Raw genomic sequence first — 25,200 nt, forward strand, 5'->3', positions numbered from 1 at the left:
GTGGAAACAAGGTCAGGGGCTGAGTGGCTTCTCGTAATGAGTTTTAGGACATTTGGAATACGCTAATCATTTGTATAATGTTAGTCATCTCACTGTACGCTACGCCTGTGACGGTTGTGGCGGTTGGTCGGCAGAGCCCTTTCCTGTTTCCCTGCTAGCGTCCTTTTGATGACGTCGTGGGAATGCTTCAGAGAGTTGGTGATTCGAGTGACGTATAATTACGAGGGTGTTCCGAGGTGTCTTCACGAAAACGTGACCTAATTTCCTTGGAAAACGACGCTGAACGACGCTGTGGCGGCCATCTTTACACTTTGGGAAAGATCTTTTTGCTTTATGGAGGATCACGACGTTAAGTCATTGGGCAGTTCAACATTATCCATGATATCTTTCAGTCCCTTATTTGTTGACAGTAGGATTATTGTGTCCTTGTTGGTACCGACCCCTCGCATGTGGTTAATTGAAACTTGGTCGTCATCACTGCGACTGTGGTACTGGTGCTGTATTGGAAACACTGGATCTGGCATATACTTTCTGGACTTTGGGTGAGAAGCTACATGGATTTTCGGGTGAGAAATCGCTCATCGATGATAGACTACGGTGACCACGTTTATTATTTTAGTTTGTTATGTTACTGTTACTTTGTCCTATTTACATCTGAGTATTTACAATATTGTATTGGCGGCATGTTACAGTGGTAGGAGGGTTCTCCCTATCTGTTTTCTTGTATTTATATGGAAGAGAGGAGGAGAGTGTATGTTGTATCTTGGCGTGGTTTTCCATGTTGTTGGTTTTGGATTCACATTCTGTGTGTTCCTTTATTTGAGGATATGGTTTCACATTTTCCGTGTTACTTAAAAGTCATTCAAGTTACTTTTAGTTTGCCAATCTACTTCACTTTTAGTTTGGGTGGATGATTGTCTTTCTGTTTTGGTCTGCGTGGAGTAAACATCTTCACATAAAGTTCTCTACGTTTACACTCACTGTTTGGTTGGTGAGTGAATGGATTTCCTGAATAGTTATTGTGGTTTGGTCTGCGTAGAGTAAGCATCTTCACATGAAGTTCTCTACGTTCACACTCACTGTTTGGTTGGTGAGTGAAAGGTTTTCCTGAATAGTTATTGTGGTTTGGTCTGCGTAGAGTAAGCATCTTCACATGAAGTTCTCTACGTTCATACTCACTGTTTGGTTGGTGAGTGAATGGTTTTCCTGATTAGTTATTGTGGTTTGGTCTGCGTGGAGTAAACATCTTCACATGAAGTTCTCTACGCTTACACTCACTGTTTGGTTGGTGGGTGTATGGTTTTTCCGGTACTTTCTTTAAGTGCTATCCTAAGTTTGACTGTGTTGCATATGACACATTCTTATGGGTTTTCACTGCTTCTTACCATAAAATGTTTAAGTCGAAGCAATCCTGGGTTTTAACTGGTTATGAATCTTTTTGTGGTTTTCTTGTTTTACCTACGTTGAGTTGGATTGATTACATTAATACTGCTTGTATCTAATGATTTCCGAAAACTCTTTTATTGTGACTTAAGGTGTGTGATTTCATTGGCATTTGAATTGGCTTACATTTTCATTTTGTTATATGTACTTGATTCAATTGTTCAGTGTATTTTCATGCATCTTTATTTATTCTTCATTATGTTTGATTTCCTTAGGGAGGGGGGTGTGTTATAATCTATTGCTACATTTCCCTTCTCTATGGTTCCTCTATCTACTGCTCAGCCAGTGTGTGTATGGATGTACCTGAAGGTGACTAGAATGTTGGAGGTATGATGCAGTCATGGAATGTTAGGTGCTTGGAGAGCTGTGGAGTGTCAGTTGGTGGCAGGCTGAGCAGGACAGAGGCTGCTCCTGGTGGGGCGTTATATGGATTTACCATCTTCCTGTGATTTACTGATCTGATTATCTTGACAATAAATCTACTATGACTATCTACATTACATCTGGCTACAAAGGACTACAATAATTACAATAGGAATCCTTTTTGTATTTCTGGCAACCATTTTGTTTGCCTTGTGCTCGCCATGTGCTCTGTTCTACCTTCCTGTCAATTGCTCTTGACATCTGCCTAGAGACGAGATATATTTAGCCTCTTCTGCTTCACACATGCTCAGTTGAGCTTAAAGCTGTCCCCAACTTGTAACTGTCAGGATGTGTCCACCAGAATTAGCTAACTGTCAGCCACTCCCACTTGTTGCCAGCACACTCTCTGTATGACCTTATATGTATTTACAACCAGCATTCTGTACTTGTACCGCCTTCATTTGAGCCCCTGTGTGGGTATAAAAGGACCAAGCTCCTTCCAGTCAGTGTGCTACTTCATTCATTGCCGAAGGGTGTTGTGTGAATGTAATTCCACCGCATGAGGTTTAATAAACTCTGTCTTTTCTATTCCAGCTTCTGTGCCAACTATTTTCAATTGGTCTGAGGACTCTGTGCAGAGAAGGGAGAACCCCTAGCACTGGTAGGCTTTGCTGAGGCTCACCACCACAGAGGGAGAAAGAACGAAATACTCCTGCAGGCTGGTATTCGGAAAACCTTGAATTGATTTCAGAAGCACAGCATCTCTTGGCCAAATTAGGAACATCAAAGTGTCCACCTAAGTGTGAGAGAACTCAAATACTAAGGGGTCAACAATAAAGGATAGTATTGAGACGTAAGGGTAACAAAGTGCTGGACGTACCTGTTGCAAGCTGAGGGGACACTGTCTCTAGCCCCCAGCGTACTGCAGAACCCCGCACAGTAGTAGCCTGGATGGAATGCCACTCGGCACCAGGAAAGAGGAGCCCTGGAGAAGGAGACAAGAAGGGAACAAGACGAGAACTATAAACACTGGAACTAGAAGACTTAAGGCATCTGAACAAGGGGGAAAATAACAAAAGAAATTAACAAACCAAGCTGTGTGTGAACTATAGCGAAGAGTCAGCAACATTGTTGCTGCCAGACAAGGGTAATTATAACATGGGGTTGAAATCCCTGGTTTGCCACTATTGACCCAGAAGTGTGCCGAATTGCTCTGGTCCTCTAGTGGCTGCGGCTGTGCATGTCAGTCTGGAAAATGTAGACTTTCAAGTGAGAATGTATATTTTCATTGTCTTGTGAGCCATCTCTTCCAAGTTCCAAGTCTCCTGTGTCCAAACCTACCTTGGGACCTAACATCTATTAACTTAGGTGGGGAAAGGATTACATGTTGTTGCCAAATTAGAATATTAATGTGGATTTCTTTTGTTGTAGATATGAATCTGTCATGTTAAGGATAAAAACAGAACAAACACATTGTACTGACGATAGTTGTCTACGGTAAGATACCCATAAGAGTTCATAATACGCTTTGTATTTGTTAAAAGGCTTTAATTGTATTTCTGCTCTAGGATGACACAGGGTTTCACCAGTCCAAACAGAGCAGGAAATACAGAGGTTGTCAAAAGATATACTACATACAATATTAGAATTAAGTGTTGAAATCAGAACGATAAAACTCACTGAATGTTTCCTCTTGTTATTAAATAGCAACTGCCTGCAGCGCAACCCATGCCCAGGAACGCATCATTTAGTGTTTTCCCAGTTTGCATCCTGCTCAGACGAGCAAGGCCAGCCTTCATTTATCTTATGTCGCAGTTCTTTCGAGAAGAAGATAGCTGGTGCCAGGGTGCAAGCCAGACAACTGTTATGAGAGATACTCAGTTTGGAATGCCTGAAGCTTCACTCTCCTGCAGAGGTTGATGCTCAGACCTTATATTCCATTTTTCAAAATTATAATGAGGAAAACAAGCCTTGTGATTTGTAAAGCAAAATGTGAATGGACATGTGTCAATTCTCTCGCACATTTACTACTGCATTTCTCTCTAAATATCATATTATGTGAAAATATAACATATGAACTCAGTGATTTACTATCAACCTACAAGAAGCATCATTGGGCAGTTAATATACGTATATTAAATGTTAAACACAATTATGCATTGTAATACATACACAAATAACAAAAGGAACACAAATACATGTATGCAATGAGGGGGCTAGAAAGCAGAAATAAGACAAAGCACAGGATACTAACTGCTTGCACGATTGAATTGGGTTCAGAATTCTCGCACTTTTTAGAAATGTGAATGAAGAAATATGTATATCACTCACTGGTTGTGGGTATACTAGCAGAACGTTTGGGAACCCTCTTGTCTGCTTACTTGATTCTCCAGTGAAGGAACCTTTGCCCGACTCTAGATCACCAGCAGATCACACATTGAGAACATCAACCAGGAGCACAGATCAGGTTGTAAACAATTAATGTAATGTAAACAAATCCTTCGGGCAATAAGTATTTAAGAGGAGAGAGTGAAACTAGGATGAAGGAGAGAGGGTCACCAAACGTGTAAGGAAACACTAACGGTGATCTAAATAACTTCGCTGGGGATCCCTAAAACCAATTATTTTGAAAAGCAAAATCGTCTTTTCTGCTCCCCTTGCTTAAACTATCCTGGTGTCATGTAAACAACAACTACGCTGGGTTGTCCTGTAGGAGCGATGCAAAGACCCTGTAATGGGATGCTTCCCCCAACCTCTTTATACGGCAATCGCCAGACTTTAGATGAACACAAGGCAGCTGGGAGAGCCACTTAAGGGTATTGGAGGCAGTATGAGAAAGAGAGACAGGTTCTGCATGAGTTGGAAGTTAACTGGGCTGCTTTTCCCGAGGTCCTCTGGTCACTCACTTCATTATACTCAATATTTACAGAAGCTTATCTTTAACTCCTAGGAGGCTGGTTCTTCAATGAGCATCAATAGTGTTTTTCTATGAACACAATGTTGAACTGAACGTGTTTACTTGGCTTTTCAGAGGGTCTTTTACCTTTCACTCCCATAACCCTGCCTCTAACTCAAACTGTATGGATGAGAGGGTTATGTCCCTGCATTAAAGAGTAATACATTTACTACCAAGCGTAATCTTCTTATGACCTTTTTAAAAACGTTGTAGGATAATTTATTTGCCATGTCTTTCTAAATGAAACCATGGGATAGACTCTAAAACTGAAAACAATAAGGGTTGTTTCTGGAGGTTCTACAAAACATGATACATAACCTTCAAGATCAATATAAACATGCAGTGTATAAAAATGCAGTCTTGTGTTTTCCTTTTACTTCACAATGTCTCCTTTCTCTTTCAAACAGATATGCGCTGAACAAGGGGGATTCCTTTCCTTTCTGCAGGTGGATGCATCTATGGTGCTGGCACCTCTCTTTAAAAAGTTTTGTTCTAATTTTCAAACACAGCTTGTTCTAAAAAAAACTCTTCTCTTGTTACAGGATGAAGCTGTGTGGGAGATGAGATGCTCAGGTATCTGCTTGACTGCAGGAGACCGAATTACGGAAGAGTCAAGTCAGCATTGGGGATTCGGGCGCCCTCTTCACACAGTAACAGGCGGGGTTGATAGCAGGACTGGGCGCAGCCCTATATACTAAGCCAGGCTGTAGATAGAGCCCACTCGCTCAAGATTTTGAAATGTCATGGGAACTTCCTTGCAAATAGCAGGAATCAGATTCGGAAACCAACTGGCTCAACACCATGTGCTTGCACACAACTATGTATGAAAGCGCTTGCAGCGCTTTATCTAATAACGTCTCTTGACATGTGTTACAGGTTTTTGGCTGCAGTTGCTTATCCCAGCCACTATACTAATTTACAATAACAATTCCATGGTATCACTCATCTTAGTGACCCTAAAAAACAAACACTCATCTTGGATGAGGGAGGGGCCTGACACCTAGACTCGCTCCTCCTGTTCTTCTATTGGTCTTCCACCTGCCCATGACCTGGAAGTCCTTCCTTCTGCTATGTCTTCTTTGTCTCCATCAGTCCTGCACCACCTTCTTCTTTTACTCAATGCTCTTTTATGCTGTACCTTTAATCTCTGCTGACTAAGCTGGCATACATGCACTTTCTTGACTCCCTGTCCTGTTGTAGTAAATTGTCTCAGGGTCCTGCCAGTTTCCTCATGTCTCTGCTGTGCATTCCATGTCCATTGAAGCTACTAGGCAGAGCCATGATATGCAGTGTCTTGGTTTCTCTCTCTAATGCAATTCCCCTTTCCTCAGATTTACTTCTAATGGACATATTATCAGGGTACAGTTGGCAGTGGGTTCAGGGTAGTGTGGATGCACACATCGCTTTAGTTGGATTCGGATTGCAAGGATAGTGCATCTTGACACCTTGATATGAAAGAATTGGTGCCGTTGAGGTGCATGGGCAAAGTGCCTCTGCCTGAGCTCTAAAACAGGCACATAATCTTTCGAAATGCTGATTGAACTGCCTCACTCGTGAGACTAGGATCAGCGAGTGAATCGTAGCCCTGCTATTCTTGAATGTTTCCAGGGGAGGAGTTAGTCTTCCCTCTAATAGCCACTCGCCAGTGATCATGTCCATCAAAGTGAACTTGACATCTTCTGAAAAGCTATTTGAACGCATCCAGGTATGGCAGCGTAGTGTAATGGCTGTGCCCATGGACCAGGCTACATTCTCCCCAGAATCCAAGCCACAGTTCAGGATCTGCTTCATAGCATTCAAGTCATGACTAATTGGTAGGCTTACAACCAGCAGTTTTTCCAGTTCTTACAAAACATAGATATAGCAGTATTGATATGCAGCATTCACTGTACACAGAATCTACCTTAAGAGAAAAACGCGTTTCATGTTGTCCAATCATTTAGACTCTCTGTCCAATGGAGTTATATCGAAGGTATAGGAATTTAATTTTCAGCTTGAAGCCTGAGCTATCAGGCTGTCTGGCGATAGTATTAGAAGAACATTTTTTGGGTCAACCAGACTAAGCCTAAGGCATGTGCCATTTTGTCTGTCGAAGGGCTTCTTCCAGACAGCAAAAAGTGGTTACAGTAGCGCCCTGTTAAATGGGAACAAGGGTCACTATCTGGAGAGGCAGGTTGAGAGATTTCTATCAAAATGTTAGACTTTGGCACCTCAGAGGGATAGGTCAGTTCTACAGATGCCACAGCAAAAGGCCACTGTTGTAAATGAGGCCACTTCCTATATCAGAGGGCTATAGCAGTTGGGGTTATCTCCTTATGGTGAGGAATCCAGGCTACTGGCATTTTGTAAGTCTATATGTCAGCTTTGGAGTAAGAGGGGGGAATCAGATTATCAACATCCAAGTCATCAATTTCTGTATGGCCATAATCCCTATGTGGCATAGTTATGACATAGAAATTGGATACATACAGCTTCTGCAGCTTGTGAAATTCTCTTTCCCTTGGAAGAGGCTGTTTATCGAAGCAATCTCTGACCATTTGTTTTTCCTGCTCAGATAAATTCTGCCTAATTTGACAGTGGTACCAATAATGATTCTGAACACAGCTCCATGCCCGGCTTCTGGCCGGTAGTGTGGGCAGTGTCAGATGAACAGGAGATGGTTCTGTTATCAGGGTATTCTTTTCAGGCACCAAGGCTGGAGCCAGTGAAAGTGCAGGTACAAGAGGCATCATGGTCAGAGAAGTGCAGAAGTCTTCAACTCTGAATGGGCAGGTCTAGACGCAGGTCCAGACTTGGGAAGTGCCTCAGAGAGTGTCAGGGGATTCTGAACATAGCCATGTCCAGATAGAATGCCTCCAAATGTACAAGGATACCAGATTAAACAGGGAAATCCAGTTAAATCTTTATCAGTGTTGAAATCAGCTCCGAGGACGCTGAACAGCCTGGTGTCAGGGATTAGCACTGTGACTTTCTATGGTCCCTGAGACGAGACTGTTTCCTTGAGGAAGAGGATTCCTATGGTGCTTTTTGTGGCATGACATCTTAGGAGATCAATGCATGTCATGAGACTTACCGGTAGGGGAAAGGGTATATTTTGGATTTCCCTGCGACTTTTGGCCAAAACTAAAATTGGCCAGCTGAGGCTTATGGCTTTCAAGTGGATCAGGGAGGACACCGGTCATGTGCCTTGGAGTCATGGTCAGACAAGAAACACTCCATCCACAGACAGGAAAGAAAATGGAAGAAAAACAAAATGCATAATGACCTCACACTACTAGAGTCCCTCTATTCGATATGAAGAGAACTCATTAAAACAGATAAAGCAGAGTACTATCCCCCCACCATGAATTAAGTTAGCAACAGAAGAATGCGCTTCAAAAGAATAAAGCACTGCACCTACACTCAGCCTTACTCTCCTATCCCGCACTCCACAGACAAGTGCAATGCCATCAACTTCTTCAATGAAAAAATATAGCACATCCACAGCACTAATCCTGCTTCTCCACATAGACCCACCCTTTGTTGAAGCATACATCACTGATTACCTTTGAAAGCCCTATCTCTCGCCTCATGAAGAAACCTAACTCCCTCAATACACCTCCTATAAAGGTCTTTTACCCTCTTCCTTCATCAAAGCTCTCGCTGAAGAAGCTTGCTCATCCATAATCACCATTGACAATGTAGGATTTTTCCCAGATGCTCTCAAGACAGGCAAGATCGTCTCACTATTGAAGAAAACTGCAATAGACCCTGATTACCCCACCAACACCTGACCCATCATTTACCTACACTGCATCAGTAAGACCGGTGAAACAGCAGAAGATTCTGAAAACCAAGATTATGACTATTTCCTGCATCTCTACTAATCTGAAGATGACCCCTGCCTCCTGATAGTCCTGGATCTCACAGATGCATTTGACACACTGTATTGTCCCGCCCTCATCCACACACTGCTGTTTCAAAGAGGGTTTACTAGCAATATCCTTCAATGGTCTCCTCCTACCTTTCTAAATAGACACCAAGCCTTTCCAACAGGCACCTCCAGGTCCCTAAAGATTGTGATCACCTGCAGAGTCCAGCAGGATTTCATATTGTCTCTCATCAACTTTAACCTCAACATGGAGTCCCTTGGAGATTGGAGTATTGATAACAGCATCAAAATTCACCAATTTGTCAGCGACTCACAACTCTACTTGAAAGTCTCCTCCATTCCAGAAATGCATCACATCAAACACTGCCTGCACCTCATGCTGACATGGATGTTCAATACTTTTTTTTTATAAACTTTATTTTTGAGTTTACAAATTACAAAACCATAACAAAAAACATTTGGCATAAAATCAATATATATAGGCATATTATTGACATTATCAGTGGCTTATAATGCAAAAGATGGCGTCCGGGAGGGAGATGTACAGTGGGGAAAGGAGAAAATCACATATAATCATATCACAGTGAGGGAAGCAACCGGGCACATTACTGAGGTCCACTGCTCACAGTACTAGGGTCAACTCACCTGCCCCCCATCGTGATTAGACCCCCTGGCTATACCCAACCCACTTCCCTCCTCACTGCCAGTTTGATGTTCAATACTTAAATGAAGCTCAACCCCACTAATACAAAATTGCTGTTATTTGCCAAGAACAACAAGCAATAAACAGTATAAACTTGAAAATTCTTGGACCGTGACAACTCAAAGCCCAAATATCACCCAATGTCAAGTCACCTTGATTCTCCCTGGACACCCTCTCACTCTCAAGAAACACTTTGCTAAGAAAACAAAGATGGATGTTCAAGCTCTCATATCTTTTTGGTGGTAAAACCCTGCTCCACGGCCAGCCAGACTCCACACTGGCCCACATTAAGGGCATCCTACAAGCCACAGTACATCCAATTCAGTGCCTGTAGAAATATTATACAATTACACCCATTCTAATGAGATGTCACTGGCCTACTATCTGGATGACAAGCTCATCATTTCTGGTTGCTCTCGGCATACCTGCAGGCAGGACACCATTAGTGTGGAGAGAAATAAGTTTAGAAAAGAAATACCAAGGCAAAAGGTTTTTCCATCTGTGAACCTAGGACCTGGAACAACAGCCCCAGATCTATCAAGACACTCCCAAAATTGCTCCAGTTCAGGAAAGAGTTGAAGACACATCCCTTTAAAAAACACTACATAATGATCGACTAGCAGTCCACCAACCCCCTATCATTCCTATCACTTCTTAACTATATCCTGGTCTTTGACCCTGCGCAGAATATTACAAACTGTATAGTATGATTATTTAATAACCAATGTGAATAGCACACAAAGCAGGAAAATATAGCAGTCCCAATACTGTATTGCCAGTGCCTGCTCTATCTGTGGGTGTCATACTGTGACCCTCGTATTATGCAAGGATCAGGTAGTGGGGCAGCCACATTCTGTGACGCGTACTAGTCTTGAAAGCACTTGTTTCATCCTAAATACGAAGTAAATTACTTTATAGCCCTGACGGGGGCACCGATGGCAAAATTTAGAAAGGCCTGCTGCCCAGTGGACATTTCTAGCATGGACAGGAATTGCTGTCACAGCAGTTCCTGTCAATGCATTGCAATTTTGCTATACGACAAATTTACCAAGTTGTTTTATTTTTTTTAAAAATTTAATTCCCATACCTGGATTTTCTTATTGGAAAATTTAAAAAAAACAATGCCCCCCCTCATCCTTGTAGCATCGTGCTACAAATAAATACAGACACTGCGTGGTCTCTTACTGGAGCTTTATTATACACATCCAGTCTCTTCCCTGTCCCTACTCTAATTGCCCTCATCCTGTCCTGACCCCTCCTCTTCCCCTCAGTCCAACTAGCTCCCCCCCCCAACTACTAGACTGTCAACTTCATTACATCTCCCCCTTTCTTAATAAACAAACAAAACATGGTTTCAATCCATTTCCTCAATGAGTCTCTTTGGTGGCTGGATATCACGACGTGGTCGCAGAGACATGGCTGCTGTGGACGCAGTCGGCAAAAGTCCAGTCAGCTGACTTCCGCTGTCTGTATCACCAGAGGTAAGTCCTTCAACTGCAGGTGAACCAAGGGGGCACATCAGTGGTCCATTCATGTCTCGAGGACACCTCTTAAAGTGAGAGACGTTCCTGGTGATTCGACGTTGGTCAGATTCGGCAGTCAGCATGGTGCCCTTTTGTTGGGTGACCAGCAGTGGCTCGTCATGGAATCGACAATCAGTCTTTCTCTGCTGTTCCTGCTTGACTAGGACATAGTCTCCTTCATGCAAGGATGAAGACCTTGCTCTCCTTTTGTCATCGGCATATGACTTCATTTTGTCCTTATTATGTTTGTCAATTGCAGCCATTTCATGGTGGTTGTGACTCGGCGACCCGGCTTGCAGGGCCCCTTCCCAAGTTGGGATGCGATTTCTCATTGGTCGCCCTAACATGAGGGTTGCTGGACATTGTCCTGTGGTGGAGTGTGGAGTTGTCCTGTACGCCCTGAGGACTTCATTCAAGGCCGCCTGCAGCTCCTTCATCTCCACTGTGGCGTGCTGGAATGTCTTTTTGATTGCCGCCATAAACCTTTCAATGGTGCCGTTAGCTTGTGGCCAGAGGGGTGTGACTTTTCTGTGCTTGAAGTCCATGTGCTTCGCAAAGGCACTGAATTCCTGCCCATTGAATGGGGGACCATTGTCTGTCTTAACCTCTTTGGGGACACCCCATGTTGCAAATACTTCATCTAGTACCTTGAGAGTGCAAGAAGCACTTGTGGACGATACTATTTGTGCAATGGGGAATCTGGAATATTCATCGATTATGGCAACCACATATTTCCCAGACTGCAGCGGTCCGTAGAAGTCCATGGCAATTTCTTGCCACACTCCGCTTGGCAGGTTGGTCATCTGTAGTGGTGCTGGTGGATTGCTCTTGTTAGTCAATTGGCAGAGATGACAATCTCTTAGGGTTGACTCCACCATCTGGTCAAGAAACGGAAACCAGACGTGTTCCCGTAAGGCCCGTTTTGTGGATACGACTCCTCTGTGGCCCTCGTGGGCTAAATTGACAACTCCCTGCCTGAGTTGGCTGGGAATCACAAGTCGCTGACCTCTCAGGATGACTCCATCATCAGTGTCTGACAGTTCGTCACAGACGTGCCGAAATGCCTGTATCTCTTTCCGGACTGTGGGGTCTGCGTCTTCTTCTTGGGGGTTGTGCCTCCACCGATTGGTTTGAATCCGTTGACGCACCATTTGCAGAATAGTGTCTTGGGCAGTGACCTCCCGAATGTCGTTCATGGGGATAGCAGGTGGTAGTGCCTGGTCAGCCACGAAGTGGATATACTCCTCAGCGATCGATGGTTTGGATCCAGATGACGGATGAGGATGGCGAGACATGTAGTCAGCCGGGTTCTCCGCCTTCCCCGGTTTGTGAACTATGGTGAAAGTGTACTCCTGGAGCCTGAGGCCCCACCTCTCGATCCTTGGAGGCATCTTGGATCTCGGATTGCCATAGATGGTGATCAGCGCCTGATGATCAGTGATCAGGGTAAAGTGCTTGCCATACACAAAGACATGAAAGTGTTCGCACGCCCAGACCACAGCGAGACTTTCCTTTTCAGGTTGAGAATACTTCTTCTCAGGATCGGACAGGCTGCGACTGGCGTAGGCAACAATCCGCCTCTGGTCAGATTCATTATCGTATTGAGCCAAGATGACCCCCAAACCAACAGGGCTGGCATCCACCGTGATCTCGGTCTTCCTGTGAGGATTGAAATAGGAGAGGCTGTCGGCCGACTCTACGGCGCGCTTGATGTCTTTGAACGCTCGTTCACACTGAGGGGTCCAGTCGAACGGTTGGCCAAGTTTGGTGAGGATCCGAAGGGGGTGGCTGATGGTCGCATAGTCACAGATGTAGCGAGCACAGTAGCTGGCCATCCCCAAGAAAGATCTCAAGTCGTTGACGTCCTGAGGACTCTTGGTATTGTTCAGAGTTGCAATCTTGTCCGGATCCGGCTTCATACCCTCATCAGAGAAAATGTGGCCAAAGAATTTCAGAGTGGCCTGGTGAAACTCACATTTTTCCTTGTTCAATGTCAGATTAGCGTCCAGCAGGGCATGACAGACGCGATCAAGAGCGATGTCGTGCTCACGAACATCCGACCCATAGACCAAGATGTCGTCGCTGTAGTTCAGAGTGTTGGGGATGTGTTGGATTATCTGCCGGATCGCCTCCTGGAATATTTCAGCGGCGGACGAGACACCAAAGCTCAACCGCTTATACCTAAAAAGTCCTAGGTGCGTTGCAAACGTGGTGATGTATCGGGATTTTGTGTCCAACTCCAGCTGGTGATAGCCCTTGTTTAAGTCCAGCTTCGAAAATACCTTGGCACCATTTAGTGCAGCGATCATGTCACTCAGGTGCGGTCCAGGGTGCCGCTCCCTTTCAATCGCAGTGTTGGGTAAGCGCATGTCAACGCACAATCTCACTTTGTTGGGAGTCCCTTTCTTAGGTACGATGACCACCGGTGATACCCATGGGGTCGGGCCATCCGTGCGCTCTATGATGTCCGCTGCTAGGAGCTCTTGGAGTTCGTCCTCGACGGCACTTTGGAGATGAAATGGAACCCGTCGCGGGTGCTGAGCAACTGGTCTTATCTGTTCGTCAATGTGCAGATGGACGAGACGCCCTTTCAGCTTGCCCAGGCCCTGGAATAGCTTGGGAAATTTGCTGACGCAGTTCTGGTTGCCGGAGACTGTGAACAAAATTTCCACCAGACGAAGACGTTCTGCGGTGGGGAGGCTGAGTAGGCAGTCGGCTTCAGGCCCCTTGATGACGTGTATGACCGCAGGTATGGTGATATTGTCGTGGGTGAGTGTCGTGTGGAATTTGCCCAGACAAGGGAGTGGTTTTTTGGACATCCACGTGAAGACACGGACTGGTGCAAAAGTCAATGGGGGCTTTGGGATCATTTTCTCGTGTTCCGTGACCGGGATGTAATTCAGCGAAGCCCCGCTGTCCATTACGAATTTGGTGTCATGGTTTCCCACTTTAATGTCTAGGCGTGGGTACCTTTTGAGCTGATCCGGATCGGCTATCATGTTTAAGTATTCTACAGTGTAAGCAGAGTCCCTGGACGAGGATGATCTTGAGTCACGCGACGGGGATCTGCGTTCCCAACGTGACCTGCGTGAGTCCCGGCTGGAATGTGAAGAGTCTGGGGACCGCATGGGCTCTCCTTGGACAACACGTATGTGGTGCTTCCTTGTATCAGAGCGAGACGGTCTCGCTGTTTCACTTTGCATTTCTTTGTGGTAGTCTCCGCACATTGCTTCGAAGTGATTCGATCGCCCACATTTCCTGCAGCGTTGACCCATTGCAGGACAAGTGTCGATATGGGGATAGTCATACCCGCATCGATAACATCGTCTAGCCCTTTCTGGCTTCCGGTCCCTTCGTCCTGGATCTCTCCTCTTATACTCCGGGCGTCGTTGGCGCGATGGCTGTCTCGGCTTCCACCGTTTCTCTTGCGAGTACTTGCGTCTGCTACTGGGTCGCTCTTGAACACGGTGTGCTTGTTCATGACTGACACTGTGTCCTGTTTCAATGGTGGCGGCATGTTCCTCCGCTTGGTCGTAGACACGAGTCATTTCTTCTATTTCTTCCAATCCGTGGGGCTTCCTCAGCAGTCGCCTCCTGAGTGTTTCTGAGTGGCAGCCGGTTATGATTTGCGATTTGATGGCAGCATCAGGCGAGAAGGTTTCAAATTCGCAATGTCTCGATAGCCGTCGTAGCCGGGTAAAGAATGCACTCATCGCTTCCTCTTTCCCTTGACGTGCCTGATGAAATGCATGGCGTTCATAGTCCACATTCCTTTTGTGGAGGAACTTTTTATTTAATGCCTCACGTACTTTCTCGTATGTTCCTGCATCAGTAGGCAGAAGGTCCTTAATAATCTTGCTTATCTCTCGGCCTGCTAGGTTGCGGAGGGCAATTAGCTTTTCTTTGTCGACTGTCACTTTGGATCCCTCGACATAGTCCTCGAAGTCTTCAAGCCATTCTTGCCACTTGGGTCCCATGCTCCCTCCCGTGGTCACAGTCAGTGGTTCTGGAGCTCGTAGGCGTGATCCGCCCACAACGAGGGGCTTAACTTCATCCCGCTGCGGTGACACATTGGGGGTCACCATCGTGTCGCTGCCTCTTTCTCACTCTGATTGCTAATTTCCGCCAATGCTTGTTTATTCGCTTTTGTCAATGCTTGTTTGCTCCTTTTCGCCAATGCTTGTTTGCTTGCTCTTGTCAATGCTTGTTCATGTATTTTCGCCAATGCTTTTTTATTTGCTTTTATCAGTGCTTGTTTGCTTCTTTTCGCCAATGCTTGTTTGCTTGCTCTTGTCAATGCATGCTTATTCACTTTCGCCAATGCTTGTTTGTTTGCTTTTATCAATGCTTGTTTATTTGTTCTTGCCAGTGCTTGTTGAACTTGCAGGATGCCTGACTTCAAAATGGCCGTCCCACAACCACTAAGGGGTCTGTCTCAAAGGTGCCTGACTCCAAGATGGCCGCCGTCACTGCATGCACACGAGGCTTTCTCTCTCGGCTCACTCAGTCTCAATCTCCTCTGGACTCACCGGCAGGCGACTTCAGGCGGCCGCGCACGGCAGGGTATACTTCTCTTCAACTACTGCTGCCACCAGGTGAGGTCGGGGTGGGCTCCCGCCTTACTTTGCAGGTTCCCGCGCTTCTTCGCCGACAGCATGCCACGACTCACGCATCAGGCGTGAGGTTTTCATCGTCAGTGGGCACTCGAGCCCCGACTTCAGCGCTCTCAACGGCGCTCATCAGCAGTACTTCACGGACAGTGTCCACTGCGCTGGGGGCACTTCTTCTGCGTTCTTGGGCGCAACACAGGGTTGGAGTGGGCTCCCGATCTCTGTACTCGGACCACTCACCCAGGGCACACGCTTCCAGCGTGAGACGTGCTTCAGCGTGATCAGCTTTGTTTCTTTCGAGCGGTTCAGCGCTCGTTCCTGCGGCCCCTCTCGGCTCCCTCCCAGTCTCTGGAGGGGCAGGGTCACCGGCTGCTGGCCTCGTCTTTTCAGGCGGCAGCTTGACTCCACTCGGCAGCGTTTCCTCGACGCTGCCTGGGACAGGGATTTCTCTGGGTGCTGCAAGCAGTGAGCTTAGTATCCCATCCTCGTCGCCAGTTGTAGCATCGTGCTACAAATAAAAACAGACACTGCGTGGTCTCTTACTGGAGCTTTATTATACACATCCAGTCTCTTCCCTGTCCCTACTCTAATTGCCCTCATCCTGTCCTGACCCCTCCTCTTCCCCTCAGCCCAACTAGCTCCGCCCCCCAACTACTAGACTGTCAACTTCATTACATCCCTGGGAGTTTACTTCCATGACGGGGGTGGTGGGCATTGAGCACTTTTCTGTGCTTCTTACTGCAGTTTCTTTCCCCTTGTTAGCAACAGGCATTGAAAACCGGCTATATCTCCGCCCATCTAAATTGGGTAGGCGGAAATACAGCCAGACTTCTGATAGCCGGTAGTTGGGCTGTCAGAGAATTTTCACTACAGCTGAAACATAGTAGTCTCTGCCGTCGTCAAATTAAGTTCCACCCGTTATTAAGTTGAGTGTGTGGACCCTAGTCTTGGCCATTGCAACAGAGCTCCCCATCTGCCAAGGTATAAATCGTGCCCTAAATCTTTTACCACATTTTGTGGCAAATTGCGCGCAGTGCAATTTTAAATTAATGACTACATGTTCACAGTGCTTTCTGCTACAAGCTGGAATATCATAGTACTATAAATACACAATCAATACCCAAGTGCACCAACCCGGATTCAAATTTGTGGCTCTCTGTTCACACACAAAAACATCTGCAGTGATCAAATCAATCAGCTGAGGTTTCATAACGTAAAAGGGCGCATTCTCCACAGCTTAGATTAACATGCATTTATTTTTCACTTATGGTACGTATGTTATTTTAGAAGCAGTATCCTAAAGATAAAAAACAAACAAAATAGTTACAGAACCTATTGTCCGTTTAGCCGCATCTTTGACCCTGCCCTCACCCTCAAAGATCCCCACCAGCATGGCACGCAGATTCAGAATTCCCATACTTTTTTTTTTAAGTTCCTCACCCGGTGTTCACAAGACAGTTAACATGTACTCCAGAACCACGCCAGATAGCACACACTAAGCATGTTGGTCTGGTTGCTACTCTGTAGGCAAGCATCTAACTGAAAGGACATCTCTTTGTTAGATAAACTGTACAAAACCTACAGAACAGCTTCTACAACTCAGTCTTTGTTTTTCCTCTATCATAGTTTATATCTCCCCCCTTCCACAATAGCTAAATCCTCCACAAGTTCATCTTCAAAATGTTGGTCCTGTGATCATCATTTTGGTGATCTTATGCATTAATTATTCCATTATCCTCATGCAGCTTCCCTTTGGGAGAGGGTATAGTCTCAGCTTTCCTTAATGTCTCAATGTAGTTGTCCATTAACTCCCCTGACACTTTTTCTAGGTAGTCTTTCTGAACATTTCCACTCACCTTGAAATAATTTCTGATTGTTAGACCTTATGCTGGCTCTATCTTTTCAGCACATTTAAATTAATTATAAATGCTCATTAAGTGTTTCTTATAAAGCTTGGTGGTATAATGTATGCCGCTATCAAAGATTAGATACTGCTTTTACATCTGTGTATTGCCCATCTATTAACAGAGATTTATATTGGTTACCGGACTTCTTTTCTAGAAGTTGCTGCTCATAAATCTTCTAATTGTACTTCATCTGAAAATTTTAAACCACCATGAATGTTTTGTATCTCTGCCATATGCATTTTCCTAATAATAATTGTTAGGATTTTCTGTTACTTTGTAACGCCTCTCTTCGGTGATGTTCTACACTGTTGTTGGATTGGTCTTCCTTTATTATTTTTCCTTTTTTTGTTTTCCCACTATATTTAAAAATTGTTAAACAGCTTATCTTCTATATGATATTTGGTTGACTTCATTTTCATGGTTTATACATAACTCCTTGATGTTATTACTTCTGTTTCTGTTCTTACTTTTCTCAAACAAGCTGCCTTACCTTAAAACAATATGCCTTTTATTTCTAGATTGTGTCCCAGAAAACTTTCAGTAGGGCGCATTCGAAGATTATTGGGCTAGACCACAAACCTCACTCTTGCAGCTCTAGCATTATCTTTATTCCCTAGTTTATGTAGTTCATCAGGAGTCCAGAAGGTGATATGGAGCCCATAGAATTTAATTTGTGACAGATTTGGGGAGCTGCTCTTTGCAAATTATGTTTTCCGGATTTTCATTTACACCTTGGATTAAGTGATCTCAGGATGTCGGTGTAGCCCATTTGGCTGTTCATTTCTACTGTGTTTTGGAAAGAAGATAAGAGTGTGCTGGTTTTAAGATTGAGTAATCTCTAAAGACTGCATGTGTACTCTTTTGAATTTTCGAAATTAGTGCAAGAAATGACAATGTCTTCTCTGCTATGATTTTAATGTTTAGAAAGAACAACTTTCAATTTAAAAAATTTACAAAATTCTGCATTGCTTGATTTTAAGATTAAACACAAGCGAGGTTTATCCCTACACCCCATATCTTTTTGAAAGAGAAATCCTTTAGTGGTCCTGTTTTCCCAAGAATAGAGCAACCTTCAATTTTAAACTGATTGCTTAACCAAAGATCATGTTAGAATATCTTGGTTCTACCATGATTTCCCACCAGATCTTTTGTGCTTTTGTGTCACTGAGTATTACCTGAATCTTACCTTACATTGAGCAAGCTGTTTTCTGCATGGCAAACTGTGAGGCCACAGAGAGATCATTTATCAAACATTATTCCACTAATACCCACGGAGGATCATAGTCATTATCCCTTGCACTGCATTCATTGTTTGAAAAGGAAAGCTGATAGATATGTTTTGAAATTGGCTAAGTCACCCCCTCCCCAAAAAGACCTTTGGTACTGTAAATATTTTTTAGAGAGATGAAGGTATTTTTCTCATCTCTTAGAGAATTTCTAGGGTCTCAGGTATTTTTTTGGTAGTTAGCTTGTGATTGTCTTATTTATTCCACTAAATCATTCACTTCCGAATCCAAATATTTTAAGAATCTTGGCTGACAGCTCAGGCTAGTTTTCTCCAATAGCTCCTTAACAATAGCTCCTTAGTGCATTAAAAACATTAAGGAGCCCGACTTCTGACTTATCCTTGTTGAGCTAATTACCTAAAGGTTCGGCATATTGATCAATTGAGTTTATTGGAGAAGGACTGCATGATTTAGCATTTTCCATAAACACAAGCCTGTCTTTATTGTTAAGTTCTTGCTTGAGACCAGTAATGGTACTACTGCCAATGGAAACTGAGATGGGGATAGAGGGCATCCCCTGCCTCGTACCCAGTCTTCCCTTGGCCACCGAGTTATCATTCAGAAACAGTCATGGTTATATGTTTGGCACCCAAATTTGATTTCTGTAGCATGGCTCTATGAAAAGGCCAGACCACCTGCTCAAAGGCCTTTTCTGCATTTAAGGCTACTGCTGCCAGTGAGGTATTTATTGCTTTTGCAGCCTCCAACGCATGGAAGAATAAACCGGTATTATCGATGAAGAATCTTCCTTTCATTAATCCGGTTTGATAGGTGTCAAATAAAAATAGGAGGCTACTCTCTAATCTTTTTGCTAGTATCTTGGCATAGACCTTACAGTCCACATTTATCAATGACATTTGTCTGCAGTTTTTCAGTAAAATAAATATTTTCCTTTCTATGGGATTAGAGAAATAATGGTCTCTGCGGTGGAGCCCAATATTTCACCTGACTATTCATAAAGGGGTGATAGGTCAAGTAGTGGGGCTTTTATGTTATCCTAGAATATTTTGCACATTTGTTCAGTAAGACCGTCAGGGATTAGTGCTTTCCCCTCTTTGAGCTTTTTAATTACTTCCATGATTTCTTGTTCATTAATTGGTTGAATGACCACTTCTTTTTGGGCTTAGGAGAGTTTTGACCTGCCTATATTCTGTAAGTAGTTATCGCAAATCTTTTTGTTGACGTTTTCCTTCTTAATGTATAGGTCTGCATATACGATCTTAAACACCTCTGGTTATTGTAAGCTTTCCTTAACTTTTCCTTTATTGATGTAACATTAATATTGTTTTGTTTGTAACATTAATATTGTTTTGTTTGTATGTTAAGTATCTAGCTAATACTTTCCCAGCTTTATTCCTTTCATAGAAGCATGTTGAGTTTTGTTTCTAAACCCATTGCCCTACTTTACAACTTACAATTTTATTACATCATATTACTTTTTATTTTTTGTTTGTTTAGAAGGTCAGGGATTTAATTGCCTTTGGATTTCCTATATCTTAATTATGAGATCTTTATTTATTCCTCTAGCTGTTGTGAGTTAGAGTTGACAAGACCCTTTTGGTCCCTGACGGACTCTGTAGAACAGTGACGAAAGAACTTAGGTGTAGAGGATACAATTCATAATGCATAATGTTCAGTTAACAGTTATACACTGAGGAATAAAGATGTGTAAGACCAAGCTTTGTGTGTGGTGTGATCATTTGCATGTACCCGGGCTGGGAAGGATGCTACAACTGGGGACGAGGTAGGGGATTATGTAAACTCCACAACCAAAAGAACCAAGAGTGCTCTCCGGAGAGTTTGCCGTGCTATCGCAAACTGCTTGTGCATGTCACATCTGCCTCAGTTGAAGTGAAAATTGTCAGTTGGTGAATGTGAAATCAAAGCATCACTCCAGCCAGTGCCAAGCTAAAGAAGGCCTTTTTTGTTGTCAGCTCGAAATTTGCTGGTAAAGTGGAGACAAAAGATACTGTCCCACAGCCTGACACAGAGCCAACATTCATACAGTATGGCAATATTAAAGGCAGCAACAATCAGGTACAGAGAAGTGCTAAAGGCAGTGATAGCCGAGTACAAGAAAGTGCTAAAAGTAGAAACATTTCGGACGCAAAGACATGTTAAAGGCAGGAGAAACTAGGTACAATGCAAAGAGGTGAGAAGGGTGAATAACTCATACAAGAAACAAAACCGCTACCCACCACCAAAGAAGAAAGTACCTCACAACCAGAAAGTGGTTGAGACAACCCAATGTTAGCATACGGTTAGTGCTTGACAAGGGGTGCCGGTCCAAGTGGGCAACAGAAGCTGCCAGAGTGCGCTCTGCTCCAAACAGCAGAATGTTCCACAGGTTATGATGCTGCAGCATTCCTAACACCACCCCTCCCTTTGATACAACCAAAAATCTGAATATTAGCATCAGATGGACTGCCTGGATCATATTGTTCGATGATTTCATTGATGCGCTGAAAGAAACACAAGAAAGATCATCTGAAGAATCTAGTGGGTGAAGCTGAATCAGAACTGATAAAGAAAATACCACACGGTGGTGAAGTGATGTTCCATCAAATCAAAGAGAGTGCTGAACACCAGGTTTAATGCAATGCCAAATGTTGACTACGAAAGGTACATTTTCAAACAAGAAAGTCAGAAAGCTGGTGAAACAATGGATGAGTTTGTAGAAAGAGTTGATTCGCTCATCAACCATTGCAAATTTAACAAGTTCAATGATGAAGAGGCCATGCGTTTCAGAGTAATAGGTGGTCATCTTCACGATTCCTTCAGATGACGAATGCTGAAAGAGAAAATTAGTTTGGAGCAAGTACTCATTGCCGCCAGAGTGGACGAAAAAGCGGACAGGAAATCAGCTAGCATGGAGGCTTGAATAGCCCAAAATGAATCACAGCTGAGTGTGAAAACTAAGTCGAAACACAAGGTAGAAGGCCATAAAGTAATGTCTCCAAAGAAAAAGAAGTAGTGCTTCCAATGTGGATTTCCTTTCCACATGAAGGTAAATGTCCCGCCATTGGACAGATAGGCAAAGGCTGCAGATAAGAGAACCACGTTGTAACAGTTTGCAAAGCGAGGGAAAGATCGGGCATGTCACTTTGAGAAAACAAAATGGAGGAAAGATCAAGTGCATCACGTCGAGAAAACAACATCAGTTGAGGCAAGTAGAAACGGAATGACGTCGATTGTTGTCAAATTCATCGTCCAAACGTTTGTCACAGTCATTGTCAACCGACAGTGAGAAAGTTGGGTGTGCGTTAACTACTGGACAATGTGCGAATGTAGGATTAGATTTTTGCAAGGAAGAATGCCGCTCAAAGCTTGATCGACAAGTGAATGTGTGAAATCCAATTGGACACTGTCCCAAAATCACACTGAAAGTGAATGGGTGCTTCTTACCTTTTATCATAGACAGTGGTGCATCGATAAACACTATGCCAGCGGAAAAGTACAATGAACTGTCTCCAGTGCCAAGTTTAACCCCATTAAAAAACCAAAGAGTTTACGTGACTGCTTCGATGCCACTGCAGATTCAAAGTTCATTCATAGCAACTGTGAATCATAAAAAGACGAAAGTACAAGCACCAATTCATGTCTTACAAGGCACTTCATCAAGTGCTTATTTACTAAATTTCGGAACTGCTGCTGACATGGGGCTGATTTCTGTAAACTATAATGCCAATGCCTATCATGACATAGTGAATTCGTTTTTGCATCCTTGTTTCATGAAAGTGCAACTTCACATAAAAAAGGACATCCATTCTGTTGCTCAACGACCTCGTTGAATTGCATTTCATTTGGTGAGAAACAATCTGAGACACATCAATGAGCGATCCACTGCCCGATGTATTGGTATCACCCATAGCGGTAGTGCAGAAGAAGGATAGTGGAGAAGCTGTGTGCATCTACGTTGATAAGTGCCAAACGAACAAGGTAATTGAAAGAGAACAACATCCAGGTTTGCACATTGCTTTGAACAAGGAGTATCGGCAACTCAAACTGTAAGAAAATTGCAGGCACATTACTACCTTTTTGACTTATGTTGATTTATTTAGATATAAAAGGCTAAGTTTTGCAGTGTCATCAGGTGCAGAACTCTTTCAGGATGTCATTCCTCACATAATACAGCCATTCACAAATGCTTTCAATTACAGTGATTAGATACTAGGTTTCAGGAGTAACCCTTTAGCCCTGGTCCTTGTCACCACTTTAATCTGGAGGTGCCGTCCAGGAACTGCACCTACTCGGCCCCAGTTCGAGCCATCACAGCTCCCCAGTGATTACTGTATCTGTATACCCCAAGTAAATTGTTGTTTTATTGTTTTGACTAGTCTGCTTGTGCCATAATACGGTTTGTACCCACGTTGCCCCATAAATCAGTTCCTGGCACCATTTTCTTTTCTATCAAGTCTGCTTGTAAAATAATACGGTTTGTGTGCCGTAAAATTAGTTTTTGTCACTTTTTCTTTCTGTGCCTGACTCACCTGTGTTTTGCCCCAGCCAGTTTAGACTGGCCCCACAAACCCGTCTGTGCCCATCCGCACCTGGACCACACCCAGTGCTACGAACCCTGGTCCTCCGCTTTCTCACAGGTGCTCCACTGCAGAGCTCCGCACCCTGGACCATTCACGCAGCAACTGCTGCATCGTCTCACTATTGCACCACAGGAATACCATTCACCGGCACTCATTGCTGCTTCAGCACGATTGACAACACACCCACCACAGACAATGAGCCGTTCCTGGTTCAACTCAACTGCCTCCTGATCAACACCAGATCACTCTGAAGACATGCCACCGAGGTATGGGACACCATCTCCACTGTAGGCCCCGATGTCACCTTAATCTACGAGACATGGTTCACCGCCACGTCAGCCCCGACATCGCCTTCCCAATCCCTTGGGCTACAAAATGAAACACTGAGACCGCACTGACAAAAACAGCAGAGGCATCGCCATCATACACAAGGAATCCTTCACCTGCTCCATCACCAACAACAACCACACGCCTATCATGGAACACATGAATTTCCAATTACACCCACATGCCAGAATCATCCTCGCATATAGACCACCTGGACTATGAACCGGCATCAGCCATGCCATCGCTGAACTCACCCCCTCGCCATTGAATCCAAACACTACACCATCCTGGGGACCTCAACTTCCACCTAGATGACCCCACTGACACCAACACCACCGACCTCCTAGAAAGACTAGGCAACATCAGCATCAAGCAGATAGTCACCAACCCCACGCATAGACCCGTACACACGCTGGGCCTCACCTTCACTTCAAGCGATAGAATCAAATACAACGCCCCATCAGAACTCACCTGGGAGGACCATGCCATTGTACACTTCACCCTCATCAGCCCACCACACACCAACCCCATTAGGGACAGCACTCCCAGCAGCAACTGGACCACAGGAACCCAGCAACAATGGACAGATGCCCTCATCACAACCCAGCCCAACTTCACGGCAAATCTGGACCAAATAGTAGAGACCTTCAAAGCCAGGATCACCAACGCAGCCAACCAAGACACCCCGTCCAAACCACCCAAGACGTACAGACCCACAACACGAGCCAGCTAGTACGCACCAGACCTCAGCACAGCAAAACACTAATGTAAACAAGAAAGAAGATGGCAGATCAGCAAAAATGCCATCAACACAGCCACCCACAAACCCACCTTTAACAACTCCCACTGCCAGCTCAAAGTCACACAAAAAAGAAGCCCTTACACGGCACATTGAAACCAGCACCAACAAAAGCAAGGAACTATTCACCATTGTCAGAGAATTCTCCTTCCCCTCAGCGACAGAAAACGCGATCCTACCCTCCTAAGAACTCTGCGATTCCCTTACTGACCACTTCCACAAGATAGTGACCATCTACACAAACTTTGAACCACAACGCTCCGACATCCTCAGCAACCCATCGACCACAACTGCCAACCAGGCAATCGCCGCATGGGAACAATTCAGCACACCAACAACCACCACCCTTATTAAATGCATTCACTCTGGGGCTCCCACCGACCCCTGCCCCCACCGGCTCTTCAACCTTGGAAACAACGAGATCGGCCACCAACTTACCACCATCCTTAACGCCTCCATAACCACAGCCACTTTCACCGCTGCATTGAAGCACACAGAGGTCAGACCCATCTGTAAGAAAGCATCAGTGGACCCTAAAGATCGACAGAACTACCACCTGATCTCCCTCCTTCCGTTCCCTGCCAAAGTCCAGGAGAAAGCCATCAACATCCAACTCACTGAACACCTGCAAAGAAATGACCCACTGGACCCATCCCAATCGTGCTTCAGGGCAACCACAGCACCAAGACAGCCTTCATCGCAGCAACAGACAACATCCAACACTTACTGGACAGAGGTGAAACAGCCGCCCTCATCCTCCTGGACCTCTTCCCAGCTTTCAACACAGTGTCACACCACACACTCATCCAGCGGTTTCGCCAGATCAGAATCACAGACTATGCGCCTCCCCCCTTCTCTTTGCACCCCAAGG

General features: G+C 44.5%; 1 long non-coding RNA gene across 1 annotated transcript in view; it reads right to left on the reverse strand.

The window, feature by feature from the left end:
* LOC144762922 (uncharacterized) overlaps nt 1-25,200 on the reverse strand; it is a 118,858-nt gene that overhangs the window by 9,731 nt on the left and 83,927 nt on the right. The window contains exon 2 of the long non-coding RNA XR_013596160.1: nt 2,687-2,791. This is a non-coding gene — a long non-coding RNA (uncharacterized LOC144762922). The remainder of the gene's footprint in view (nt 1-2,686; nt 2,792-25,200) is intronic.

This window comes from Lissotriton helveticus, chromosome 6, assembly GCF_964261635.1.
Source record: "Lissotriton helveticus chromosome 6, aLisHel1.1, whole genome shotgun sequence".
Taxonomy (NCBI): domain Eukaryota; kingdom Metazoa; phylum Chordata; class Amphibia; order Caudata; family Salamandridae; genus Lissotriton; species Lissotriton helveticus.